Genomic DNA, 12329 nt, shown 5'->3' with positions numbered 1-12329 from the left:
TTTGCGACAAGTCAAGCTTTATAGACAGTAACATTACCATCAACGTCAGTCTTCTTCTTGAAGATCCATTTATTCTCTATGGGTCACCGATCATCGGGCAAATCCACCAAAGTCCACACTTTGTTCTCTTACATGGATCCTATCTCAAATTTCATGGCCTCAAGCCATTTATCGGAATCCGGGCTCATCATAACTTCTTCTTAGTTCATAGGTTCGTCATGGTCAAGTAACATGACCTCCAGAACAGGATTACCATACCACTCTGGTGCGGATCGTGCTTTGTTTGACCTACAAGGTTCTGTAGTAACTTGATCTGAAGTTTCATGATCTTTATCATTAGCTTCCTCTACAGTTGGTGCCGGCATCATGGGAACAGATTTGTCGGATGAGCTACTTTCCAAATTGAGAGAAGGTACAATTACCTCATCAAGTTCTACTTTCCTCCCACTCACTTCTTTCGAGAGAAACTCCTTCAGAAAGTTTTCGTTCTTAGCAACAAAAATCTTGCCTTCGGACTTGTGGTAGAAGCTGTACCCAATTGTTTCCTTAGGGTATCCTATGAAGACACATTTCTCCGATTTGGGTTCGAGCTTTATCGGGTTGAAGCCTTTTGACGTAAGCATCGCGTCCCCAAACTTTAAGAAACGATAGCTTAGGTTTGCTACCAAACCATAGTTCATACGGTGTCGTCTCAACGGATTTTGACGGTGCCCTGTTTAAAGTGAATGCAACTGTCTATAATGAATAACCACAAAATGTGGTAAATCAGTAAGAGACATCATAGATCACACCATATCCAATAAAGTGCGGTTACAATGTTCGTACACACCATTACGCTTTGGTGTTCCAGGTGGCGTGAGCTATGAAACTATTCCACTTTGTTTTAAATGAAGGCCAAACTCGTAACTCAAATATTCTCCTCCACGATCAGATCTTAGAGACTTTATTTTCTTGTTACGATGATTCTCCATTTCACTTTGAAATTCTTTGAACTTTTCAAAAGTTTCAGACTTGTGTTTCATTAAGTAGATATACCCATATCTGCTCAAATCATCTGTGAAGGTCAGAAAATAACGATACCCACCACGAGCATCAACACTCATTGGACCGCATACATCAGTATGTATTATTTCCAATAAGTCACTTGCTCGTTCCATAGTTCCGGAGAACGGAGTTTTAGTCATCTTGCACATAAGGCACGGTTCAAGTATCAAATGACTCATAATCAAGTGATTTCAAAAGTCCATCTTTATGTAGTTTCTTCATGCACTTTATACCGATATGACCCAAACGGTAGTGCCACAAATAACTTGCACTATCATTATCAACTTTGCATCTTTTGGCATCAATATTATGAATATGTGTATCACTATGGTCGAGATTAAGTAAACCATTAGCATTGGGTGTATGACCAGAGAAGGTTTTATTCATGTAATTAGAATAATGATTATTCTTTGTCTTAAATGAATAGCCGTATTGCATTAAACATGATCTAATCATATTCATGCTCAACGCAAACACCAAATAACATTTATCTAGGTTCAACACTAATCCCGAAAGTATAGGGAGTGTGCGATGATGATCACATCAATCTTTGAACGACTTCCAACACACATCGTCACTTCACCCTCAACTAGTCTCTATTTATTCTGCAATTCCTATTTCGAGTTACTAATCTTAGCAACCGAACAGGTTTCAAATACCCAGGCGCTACTACGAGCACTAGTAAGGTACACATCAATAACATGTATATCAAATATACCTTTGTTCACTTTGCCATCCTTCTTATCCGCCAAATATTTGGGGTAGTTTCGCTTCCAGTGAACTTTTCCTTTGCAATAGTAGCACTTAGTTTCAGGCTTAGGTTAAGCTTTGGGCTTCTTCATGGGAGTGACAACTTGCTTGCCATTCTTCTTGAAGTTCCCTTTCTTTCCATTTGCCCTTTTTCTTGAAACTAGTGGTCTTGTTTAATCATCAACACTTGATGCTTTCTCTTGATTTCTACCTTCGTCGATTTCAGCATCAAGAAGAGCTCGGGAATTGCTTTTGTCATCGTTTGCATATTATAGTTCATCATGAAGTTCCAGTAACTTGGTGATGGTGACTGGAGAACTCTGTCAATCACTATTTGATTTGGAAGATTAACTCCCACTTGATTCAAGCGATTGTAGTACCCAGACATTATGAGCACATGCTCACTAGCTGAGCTATTCTCCTCCATCTTTTAGGCGAAGTACTTGTCAGAGGTCTCATACCTCTCGACACAGGCATGAGTCTGAAATACTAATATGTCTCCAACGTATCTACAATTTTTTATTGTTCCATGCTATTATATTACCTGTTTTGGATGTTTATGGGCTTTACTTTACACTTTTATATCATTTTTGGGACTAACCTACTAACCGGAGGCCCAACCCGTATTGCTTTTTTTTTTGCCTATTTCAGTGTTTCGAAGAAAAGGAATATCAAATGGAGTTCAAACGGAATGAAATCTTCGGGAGCAATCTTTTTGGAACAAACGCAATCCAGAGGACTTGGGGTGCAAGTCAAGAAGCTTCCGAGGCGGCCACGAGGGTGGAGGCCCCCCCTACTGAGCACCCCCCTATCTCGTGGGCCCCTCGGGCGTCCACCGACATACTTCTTCCTCCTATATATACACACATACCCCAAATACATCAGAGGCGACCATGAAAAGCTATTTCCACCACCGTAACCTTCTGTACCGTGAGATCCCATCTTGGAGCCTTTGCCGGCGCTCCGCCGGAGGGGGAATCAACCATGGAGTGCTTCTACATCAACACCATCGCCTCTCCGATGAGTTGTGAGTAGTTTACCACAGACCTTCGGGTCCATAGTTATTAGCTAGATGGCTTCTTCTCTCTCTTTGATTCTCAATACAAAGTTCTCCTTCCTCTTCTTGGAGATCTATATGATGTAACTCTTTTTGCGGTGTGTTTGTCGAGATCCGATGAATTGTGGGTTTATGATCAAGTTTATCTATGAGAAATATTTGAATCTCCTCTAAATTCTTTTGTGTATGATTCAGTTATCTTTGCAAGTCTCTTTGAATTATCAGTTTGGTTTGGCCTACTAGATTGATCTTTCTTGCAATGGGAGAAGTGCTTAGCTTTGGGTTCAATCTTGCGGTGTCCTTTCCCAGTGACAGCAAGGGTAGCAAGGCACGTATTGTATTGTTGTCATCGAGGATAAAAAGATGGGGTTTATATCATATTGCATGAGTTTATCCCTCTACATCATGTCATCTTTCTTAATGCGTTACTCTGTTCTTATGAACTTAATACTCTAGATGCATGCTGGATAGTGGTCGATGTGTGGAGTAATAGCAGTAGATGCAGGCAGGAGTCAGTCTACTTGTCACGGACGTGATGCCTATATACATGATCATGCCTAGATAATCTCATAATTATTCGCTTTTCTATCAATTGCTCGACATTAATTTGTTCACCCACCGTAATACTTATGCTATCTCGAGAGAAGCCACTAGTGAAACCTATGGCCCCCGGATCTATCTTTTATCATATAAGTTTTCAATCTACTTTTATTTGCACCTCTACTTTTCCAATCTATATCATAAAAATACCAAAAATATTTATCTTATCATATTATCTCTATCAGATCTCACTTTCGCAAGTGGCCGTGAAGGGATTGACAACCCCTTTATTACGTTGGTTGCGAGTTCTTTGTTTGTTTGTGTAGGTGCGTGAGACTTTTGAGGAGCCTCCTACTGGATTGATACCTTGGTTCTCAAAAACTGAGGGAAATACTTACACTACTATTGCTGCATCACCCTTTCCTCTTCAAGGAAAACCAACGCAAGCTCAAGATGTAGCAAGAAGGATTTCTGGCGCCGTTGCCGGGGAGGTCTTCGCTCAAGTCAAGACATACCAAGTACCCATCACAAACTCATATCCCTCGCATTTACATTATTTGCCATTTGCCTCTCATTTTCCTCTCCCCCACTTCATCCTTGCCGTTTTATTCGCCCTCTCTTTCCCAATCTTCTCTCTCTCTTTCGCTTGCCTTTTTCTGTTTGCTTGTGTGTTGGATTACTTGTCGCCATGGTGCAAGATAATACCAAATTGTGTGATTTCTCCAATAATAATAATAATAATTTCCTTAGTACTCCAATTTCTCCTCTTAATGATGTTGAGTCTTGTGAAATCAATGCTGTTTTGCTGAATCTTGTTATGAAAGATCAATTCTCCGGCCTTCCTAGTGAAGATGCCGCTACCCATCTAAACAACTTTATTGATTTGTGTGAGATGCAAAAGAAAAAAGATACGGATAATGATATTGTTAAATTGAAGTTATTTCCATTTTCACTTAGAGATCATGCTAAAGTTTGGTTTTCGTCTTTGCCTAAAAATAGTATTGATTCTTGGAACAAGTACAAAGATGCTTTTATCTCTAAGTATTTTCCTCCCGCTAAGATTATCACTCTTAGGAACGATATTATGAATTTTAGACAACTTGATCATGAGCATGTTGCCCAATCTTGGGAAAGAATGAAATTGATGATTCGCAATTGCCCTACTCACAGTTTGAATTTATGGATGATCATACAAAAAATTTATGCCGGATTGAATTTTGCTTCTAGAAAACTTTTAGATTCGGCCGCGGGAGGCACGTTTATGGAAATCACCTTAGGAGAAGCTACAAAACTCCTTGATAATATCATGGCTAATTATTCTCAATGGCACACCGAACGATCTACTAGTAAAAAAGTGCATGTTATAGAAGAAATTAATGTTTTGAGTGGAAAGATGGATGAACTTATGAGATTGTTTGCTACTAAGAATGCTTCTATTGATCGCAATGATATGCCTTTATCTACCTTGATTGAGAATAATAATGAAACTATGGATGTAAATTTTGTTGGTAGGAATAATTTTGGCAACAATGCTTATAGAGGAAACTTTAATCCTAGAACATTCCCTAATAATTCCTCTAATAATTATGGAAATTCCTACAATAATTCTTATGGTAATTTGAATAGATTGCCCTCTGATTTTGAGAATAGCGTGAAAGAATTTATGATCTCTCAAAAGAATTTTAATGCCTTGCTTGAAGAAAAATTTCTTAAAGTTGATGATTTGACTAGGAACGTTGATAGACTCTCGCTTGATGTTGATTCTTTGAAACTTAGATCTACTCCTCCTAAGCATGATATCAATGAGTCTCTCAAAGCTATGAGAAGTTCCATTGACGAGTGCAAAGAAAGAACCGCTAGATTGCGTGCTAAGAAAGATTGCTTTATAAAGGCGTGTTCTTCTAGTTTCCATGAAAATAATGATGAAGATCTTAAAGTTATTGATGTGTCCCCTATTAGATCTTTGTTTTGCAATATGAATCTTAATAATGATGGGACTAGAGATAAGTCAACTTTAGTTAAAAGGCGTCCCAATAATTCAGAGTTTTTAGATCTTGATGCTAAATTTGATAAAAGTGGGATTGGAGAGGTCAAGACTTTAAATAGCATTGAACCCACTATCTTGGATTTCAAGGAATCTGATTATGATAATTGTTCTTTAGAAGGTTGTATTTCCTTGTTGCAATCTGTCGTGAATTCTCCTCATGCTTATAGTAAAAATAAAGCTTTTACCAAACATATTGTTGATGCCTTGATGCAATCTTTTGATGAAAAACTTAATTTGGAAGTTTCTATACATAGAAAACTTAATGATGAATGGGAACCTACTCTAAAGATTAAAATTAAAGATCATGAGTGTTATGCTTTATGTGATTTGGGTGCTAGTGTTTCCACGATTCCGAAAACTTTATGTGATACTCTAGGTTTCCATGATCTTGATTATTGCTCTTTAAATTTGCACCTTGCGGATTCCACCACTAAAAAGCCAATGGGAAGGATCAATGATGTTCTCATTGTTTCAAATAGAAATTTGGTGCCCGTGGATTTTATCGTTCTTCATATAGATTCTTGTCCTATTATTCTTGTTAGACCTTTCCTTAGAACGATTGGTGCAATTATTGATATGAAGGAAGGGAATATTAGATTCTAATTTCCATTAAGGAAAGACATGGAGCACTTTCCAATAAATAAAGTTAAATTACCTTATGAATCTATCATGCGAGCTACTTATGAATCAAGTGACAAAGATGGCACAACTTAGATCTATCCTCGTTTTTATGCCTAGCTAGGGGCGTTAAACGATAGCGCTAGTTGGGAGGCAACCCAATTTTCTTTGTGTTTTTTGTTTTTGTTCCTGTTTAGTAATAAATTTTGCATCTACCTTCTGTTTAGATGTGTTTTCATGTTTTATTTAGTGTTTGTGCCAAGTAGAACCTATAGGATAACCTATGGTGATAGTTAATTTGATTCTGCTGAAAAATAGAAACTTTGCACTCACGAGGAAAAATTCAATAAAGCATAGAAACGTGCTTTTGCGTTGATTCTTTTTGCTGTAGATCAATAGACAAATTACCTAAGACGTCCTATTTTGGTAGAATTTTTAGAGTTCCAGAAATATTTGAAAGTTACAGATTGCTATAGACTGTTCTGTTTTTGACAGATTCTGCCTTTCGTGTGTTGTTTGCTTATTTTGATGCATCTATGGCTAGTATGTAAGGGTATGAACCATAGAGAACTTGGAATACAGTAGGTTTAACACCAATATAAATAAAGAATGAGTCCCTTACAGTACCTTATGTGGTGGTTTTTCTTTCTTTCACTAACGGAGCTTCTGAGATTTCCTATTGAGTTTTGTGTTGTGAAGTTTTCAAGTTTTGGGTAAAGATTTGATGGACTATGGAATAAGGAGTGGCAAGAGCCTAAGATTGGGGATGCCCATGGCACCCCAAGATATTCAAGAATATCCAAAAGCCTAAGCTTGGGGATGCCCCCGGAAGGCATCCCCTCTTTCGTCTTCGTTCATTGGTAACTTTACTTGGAGCTATATTTTTATTCTCCACATCATATGTGTTTTGCTTGGAGCGTCTTGTATGATATCAGTCTTTGCTTTTTAGTTTACCACAATCATCCTTGCTGTACACAACTTTTGGGAGAAGCCCACTTGATTGGAATTTATTATAATACTCTATGTGCTTCACTTATATCTTTTGAGCTAGATAATTTTTGCTCTAGTGCTTCACTTATATCTTTTAGAGCACGACGGTGGCTTAATTTTGAAGAAATTGTTGATCTCTCATGCTTCACTTATATTATTTTTGAGAGTCTTTTAGAACAACATGGTATTTGCTTTGGTTACAAATTTGGTCCTAGAATGATAAGCATCCAACTTGGGTATAATAAAAACTATCATAGAAAGTGCATTAACCACTAGGATCAATTTGATGCTTGATAATTGTTTTGAGATATAAAGGTGGTAATGTTAGAAGTCATGCTAGTGGGTAATTATGAAATTGAGAAATACTTGTGTTGAAGTTAGCAAGTCCAGTAGCATGCACGTATGGTAAAAGTTGTGTGACAAATTTGTTGCATGAAGTACTCTTTTGATTGTCTTCCTTATGAGTGGCAGTCGGGGACGAGCGTTGGTCTTTTCCTACCAATCTATCCCTTTAGGGGCATGCGTAGTAGTACTTTGCTTCGAGGGCTAAGTAGATTTTTGCAATAAGTATATGAGTTCTTTATGACTAATGTGAGTCCATGGATATACGCATACTCACCCTTCCACTTTGCTAGCCTCTATTGTGCCGCGCAAATTTCGCCGGTATCATGCACCCATTGTTTACCTTCCTCAAAACAGCCACCATACCTACCTATTATGGCATTTCCATAGCCATTCCGAGATATATTGCCACGCAACTTTCCACCGTTCCGTTATTATGACACGCTCCATCATTGTCATATTTCTCATTGCATGATCATGTAGTTGACATCGTATTTGTGGCAAAGCCACCTTCATAATTTTCATACATGTCACTCTTGATTCATTGCATATCCCGGTACACCGCCTGAGGCATTCATATAGAGTCATATTTTGTTCTAAGTGTTGAGTTGTAATTCTCGAGTTGTAAATTAATAAAAGTGTGATGATCTTCATTATTAGAGCATTGTCCCAAGTGAGGAAAGGATGATGAAGACTATGATTCCCCCACAAGTCGGGATGAGACTTCGGACTTTATAAAAATAAAAGAGGCCAAAGAAGCCCATAAAAAAAGAGGCCAAAGAAGCCCAACAAATAAAAAAAAGAAAAAAGAAAAAAAGAGGAAAAAAAGAAAAAGATTTTTTTTGAAAAGAGAGAAAATAGAGAAGGGACAATGCTACTATCTCTTTTCCACACTTGTGCTTCAAAATAGCACCATGATCTTCATGATAGAGAGTCTCTTGTGTTGTCACTTTCATATACTAGTGGGAATTTTTCATTATAGAACTTGGCTTGTATATTCCAATGATGGGCTTCCTCAAAATGCCCTAGTTCTTCGTGAGCAAGCAAGTTGGATGCACACCCACTTAGTTTCTTTTGTTGAGCTTCCATACATTTATAGCTCTAGTGCATCTGTTGCATGGCAATCCCTACTCACTCACATTGATATCTATTGATGGGAATCTCCATTGGCCGTTAATACGCCTAGTTGATGTGAGACTATCTTCTCCCTTTTTGTCCTCACAACCACCACCATATACCACCATAGTGCTATGTCCATGGCTTACGCTCATGTATTGCGTAAGAGTTGAAAAAAGTTGAAGCACGTTAAAAAGTATGAACCAATTGCTTGGCTCATCATCGGGGTTGTGCATGATGGGAGTATTTTGTGTAATGAAAATGAAGCATGGCCTAACTATATGATTTTGTAGGGATAAGCTTTCTTTGGCTATGCTATTTTGATAGGACATGATTATTTGTTAGTATGCTTTGAGTATTACTATTTTGATGTTTTATAAGCTTTTATTTTGAATCATTTGGATCTGAACATTCATGCCACAATAAATAAAATTACATTGAGAAATATTCTAGGTAGCATTCCACATCAAAAATTCTATTTTTATCATTTACCTACTCGAGGGCGAGCAGGAATTAAGCTTGGGGATGCTTGATACGTCTCCAACGTATCTATAATTTTTGATTGTACATGCTATTATATTACCTGTTTTGGATGTTTATGGGCTTTACTTTACACTTTTATATCATTTTTGGGACTAACCTATGAACCGGAGGCCTAGCCCGTATTGCTGTTTTTTTTGCCTATTTCAGTGTTTCAAAGAAAAGGAATATCAAACAGAGTCCAAACGGAATGAAACCTTCGGGAGCGATCTTTTTGGAACAAATGCAATCCAGAGGACTTGGAGTGCAAGTCAAGAAGCTTCCGAGGCGGCCACGAGGGTGGAGGGCGCCCCCCTACTGGGCGCGCCCCCTATCTTGTGGGCCCCTCGGGTGTCCACCGACGTACTTCTTCCTCCTATATATACCCACATACCCCGAAAACATCAGGGGGGACCACGAAAAGCTATTTCCACCACTGTAACCTTTTGTATCCGCGAGATCCCATCTTGGAGCCTTCGCTGGCGCTTCACCGGAGGGGGAATCGACCATGGAGGGCTTCTACATCAACACCATAGCCTCTCCGATGAGTTGTGAGTAGTTTACCACAGACCTTTGGGTCCATAGTTATTAGCTAGATGGATTCTTCTCTCTCTTTGAGTATCAATACAAAGTTCTCCTTTCTCTTCTTGGAGATCTATACGAGGTAACTCTTTTTGCGGTGTGTTTGTCGAGATCCGACGAATTGTGGGTTTATGATCAAGTTTATCTATGAGAAATATTTGAATCTCCTCTCAATTATTTTATGTATGATTGAGTTATATTTGCAAGTCTTTTCGAATTATCAGTTTGGTTTGGCCTACTAGATTGATCTTTCTTGCAATGGGAGAAGTGCTTAGATTTGGGTTCAATCTTGCGGTGTCCTTTCCCAGTGACAGCAGGGGCAGCAATGCACGTATTGTATTGTTGTCATCAAGGATAAAAAGACGGGGTTTATATCATATTGCATGAGTTTATCCCTCTACATCATGTCATCTTTCTTAATGCGTTACTCTGTTCTTATGACTTAATACTCTAGATGCATGCTGGATAGCGGTCGATGTGTGGAGTAATAGTAGTAGATGCAGGCAGGAGTCGGTCTACTTGTCACAGACGTGATGCCTATATACATGATCATGCCTAGATAATCTCATAATTATTCGCTTTTCTATCAATTGCTCGACAGTAATTTGTTCACCCACCGTAATACTTATGCTATCTCGAGAGAAGCCACTAGTGAAACCTATGGCCCCCGGGTCTGTCTTTTATCATATAAGTTTTCAATCTACTTTTATTTGCACCTTTACTTTTCCAATCTATATCATAAAAATACCAAAAATATTTATCTTATCATATTATCTCTATCAGATCTCACTTTTGCAAGTGGCCGTGAAGGGTTTGACAACCCCTTTATTGCGTTGGTTGCGAGTTCTTTGTTTGTTTGTGTAGGTGCATGGGACTTTTGAGGAGCCTCCTACTGGATTGATACCTTGGTTCTCAAAAACTGAGGGAAATACTTACGCTACTATTGCTGCATCACCCTTTCCTCTTCAAGAAAAACCAATGCAAGCTCAAGACGTAGCAAATACCAATTTCAACTCTTGGAACATCTTATATGCTCTGTGGCGTTCAAAATGTTTTTAAAGTCCCGGTTCTAAGTCGTAAAGCATGGTGCACTAAACTATCAAGTAGTCATCATATTGGGCTAGCCAAACGTTCATAACGTGTGCATCTGCTCCTGCAATAGGTCTGCCACCTAGCGGTGCATCAAGGACATAATTCTTCTATGCAGCAATGAGAGTAAACCTCAGATCACGGACCCAGTCCGCATCATTGCTACTATCATCTTTAAACTTAGTTTTCTCTAGGAACATATCAAAAACATTGGGAATCTACAATGCGAGCTATTGATCTACAACATAATTGGCAAATACTATCAGGACTAAGCTCATGATAAATTAAAGTTCAATTAATCATATTACTTAAGAACTCCCACTTAGATAGACATCCATTGAGTCATCTAAATGATATGTGATCCAAATCAACTAAACCATGTCCGATCATCACATGAGATGGAGTAGTCTTCAATGGTGAACATCACTATGTTGATCATATCTACTATATGATTCACGTTCGACCTTTTGGTCTCCAATGTTCTGAGGCCATATTTGTATATGCTAGGCTCGTCATGTTTAACCCGAATAGTCCGCGTGTGCAAATCTGGCTTGCACCTATTGTATTTGAACATAGAGCCTATCACACCCGATCATCACGTGGTGTCTCAGCACAAAGAACTTTCGCAACGGTGCATACTCGGGGAGAACACTTATACCTTGAAATTTTAGTAAGGGATTGCCGTACTAAGCAAAATAAGATGCATAAAGATAAACATCACATGCAATCAAAATATGTGACATGATATGGCCATCATCATCTTGTGCTTTTGATCTCCATCATCGAAGCAACGTCATGATCTCCATCGTCACCGGCTTGACACCTTGATCTCCATCGTAGCGTCGTGGTCGTCTCGCCAACCATTGCTTCTATGACTATTGCTACCACTTAGTGATAAAGTAAAGCAATTACATAGCGTTTGTATTTAATACAATAAAGTGACAACCATATGGCTCCTGCTAGTTGCCGATAATTTGTTAAAAAACATGATCATCTCATACAACAATTTATATCACATCATGCCTTGACCATATCACATCACAACATGCCCTCCAAAAACAAGTTAGACATCCTCTACTTTGTTTGTTGCAAGTTTTACGTGGCTGCTACGGGCTTCTAGCATGAACCGTACATACCTATGGCACAAAAACCACAACGGTGATTTATCAAGTTTGTTGTTTTAACATTCATAAGGTGTGACGCCCCCGATTTAATCGTACACTAATCATGCACGCAAATGTGTACGATCAAGATCAGGGACTCACGGGAAGATATCACAACACAACTCTACAAATAAAATAAGTCATACAAGCATCATAATACAAGCCAGGGGCCTCGAGGGCTCGAATACAAGTGCTCGATCATAGACGAGTCAGCGGAAGCAACAATATCTGAGTGCAGACATAAGTTAAACAAGTTTGCCTTAAGAAGGCTAGCACAAACTGGGATACAGATCGAAAGAGGAGCAGGCCTCCTGCCTGGGATCCTCCTAAACTACTCCAGGTCGTCATCAGCGGGCAGCACGTAGTAGTAGGCACCTCCAGTGTAGTAGGGGTCGTCGTCGACGGTGGCGTCTGGCTCCTGGACTCCAGCATCTGGTTGCGACAACCAGAAAGAAAGGAAAGGGGAGAAAGG

Source organism: Triticum aestivum, chromosome 2B, assembly GCF_018294505.1.
Source record: "Triticum aestivum cultivar Chinese Spring chromosome 2B, IWGSC CS RefSeq v2.1, whole genome shotgun sequence".
Lineage (NCBI taxonomy): Eukaryota > Viridiplantae > Streptophyta > Magnoliopsida > Poales > Poaceae > Triticum > Triticum aestivum.
Note: the sequence above shows the minus strand (reverse complement) of the source record.